Here is a 2,684-nt window from a genome sequence, read left to right as displayed (position 1 = left end):
GTCCGGGTGACGCCTTATATCAACACTATTAGGTTATTTAAGAGCCGAATTTAACGGCCATTTCTTTTTAGGAGCTAACCAAATGGATGGAGAGCCTTGACAATTCCACAAAAGACCCGAGTTTTAAAAAAAATCAAATCTGGAATTCGAACCAGTGCCATCCATTCCTTAGTCTAGCATGATACCCACCAGCAAATCATTGACGTAATGTTTGTGATTAAAAACATCATCATATATTTTTTAATAAGTTGTCGTTCTTCCAAAGGTTTACCGACGTCTGTGGTGTAGAGGTTAGACGATTTGCCATCACAATTGTAGAAGACGTGAGCTTGATTCCCGCTTGGTAAGGGTTCATTGGGGTTTTTTGGATCGAGCATCTCCATTCTATGAGGTAAGAAGAAGGCGGTGGCGATGGATTGGACATACTCTCAGGAAGTCAGGCAGCTTCATAACAAAGAAAGTTTTGGATTGGAAACCACAGGGTAAGAGATCAAGGAAAAGACCGAGTGGGACCTGGAGAAGAATCACAGACATCGATGTACAGAACAGTGGGAAGACATGGAATAACATCAAGAGGCTAACCCAGGATAGAGAAAGATGGAAGGTGCTTGTCCGTGGCCTATACCCTGGTGCAGGGTGAGAAAGGTAATGATGATGATGATCTCCACTCTGTCTTTTGGGATGTTGTATCACTCTCAGCCCGGTTTGGCGCTGGCACGCAGGCACTGGTGACGAAGCGCGCCTGCTAAACGATCTAAATAATGTCCATGTATCTGTAAAACACATGCTTTACATTACCTAATGTGAAGAATGCTAACAAAATGAGTTACTTCTCGCAATCCATGAATGGAGATATCAGCCACAAATCTACACAAGGGTCATATTTGTAGACTCTAAACCAATGCCATTCTCTTCAAGTTTAACATGTCTTTTATTATTTCATATCGATAAAAAGTGATAAATTGTAAAACTTCAAACTATACATTTGATGTTTCTATTTCCATCGGTGTAAAATCTGAGAAGTAACTCATTTTGTCAGCACACTTCACTAATGTTTGTTAGAAAAGCGCTACAGAAGATATTTCTTACTTTTACCAAGACCACTGTTGATACGTCATTACTGTGTACAAACTGCCTTGAGTTTCAGTTTTAATAACAGTTTTACGGCACTTGCAATACAAATGGGTCCTATAAGTGCCGAAGAGTGGAGCAGAGGTGTTGCTTAAGAGTAACATACAGAGAAAAGAAGGAGTTGGAGAATTTAATAAGTACGATAGATGTTTTGTTGGAATCAGAAGAAGCAAACTACACAAGAGCAACCGCCTGCCACCTACGAGTACGACGTGTATAAATTACTCGACAAACCATATCATCATCATATGTGGAGTGCGCTGACAAAATGAGTTACTTCTCAGATTTTAGACCGACGGAAATAGAAACATCAAAGGTATAGTTTTAAGTTTTACCATTTATCTCTTTTTATCAGTATGAAATGATAAAAGACATGTTAAACTTGAAGAGAATGGCATTGGTTTAGAGTCTACAAATATGACCCTTGTGTAGATTTGTGGCTGATATCTCCATTCATGGATTGCGAGAAGTAACTCATTTTGTTAGCATGCTTCACATATTATTACGTAGGTCAACGCGTACTTTTGCCTATTTAATCTGATACACCGTCCAGCTCCAGCCACCGACCCCACTAAATCCTGCAAGAATCGATTTATAGAATATGAGTCCACCTCACTTTGGTCTACTTAAAAATCTGTCATAATCTCGCTAATGAAGTAACCATCTGTGGCCACAACGAGGAAAAATGTTTAGTTTAGAGAAAAAAAAAGGGGGGGGAGGGTGTGAGGGGTTTAGATCATAATAGTCAAGACGCACTATAATCAGGCGCTCGTCCGTTTTGGGGGCTTAGATCATAATTAGAACGACGCAGTGAAATCAGGCGCTCGTCGGTTGTTGGAATAACCCCAAAGCCTGTATATTTGTCCTGCTTTTGGTGGCAAAAATAAATATCGACGTTTCTTGAAAAGAAGTCGAGATATTGGAGATTGAAGGGGTGGGGGTCGTTGGTGTCGAGATAATGGCCGCCAAAGTTTGGTGACTTCCAAAGCTGTACTGTCTTTGGAGTCTGCAAATTTACTTATTTTTTGGGTCCCTTTTATCCATGTCTTTCAGTAAACTCAAAACATGATGTTTAATGTATTTTTGAATGAACATAAAAAGTCATCAGCCACCACCCCCCCCCTTTCCTCCCAGAAAAAAACAAAGAACAAATTGAAAAAAAAAAATTCCGTTTCTACGAGTTCATAACTTTTTTTAACGAGCGCCTGATTTCACCACGATGCGTTGGTAAGCATAAAAAGACACACGGAAGTTTTGGTTATGACAGTTGGAGCGCCATTAACTGTCGGGTGATAACAGATGATCGCTTCACACGCCCGCGTCCTCATGCTGTAGGGTACGTGTTGAGAGAGAGAGAGAGAGAGATAGAGAGAGAGAGAGAGGGGGGAGAGAGAGAGAGAGAGAGATAGAGAGACAGAGATAGAGAGAGAGGAGGGAGGGAGAGAGAGAGCGAGAGAGAGAGAGATAGAGAGAGAGGAGGGAGAGAGGGAGGGAGAGAGAGAGAGAGAGACAGAGGGCAGAAAGATAGAGAGAGAGTGAGATAGAGAGAAGGG

The sequence above is a fragment of the Aplysia californica genome, unplaced genomic scaffold, assembly GCF_000002075.1.
Source record: "Aplysia californica isolate F4 #8 unplaced genomic scaffold, AplCal3.0 scaffold00381, whole genome shotgun sequence".
NCBI classification, from domain to species: domain Eukaryota; kingdom Metazoa; phylum Mollusca; class Gastropoda; order Aplysiida; family Aplysiidae; genus Aplysia; species Aplysia californica.
Note: the sequence above shows the minus strand (reverse complement) of the source record.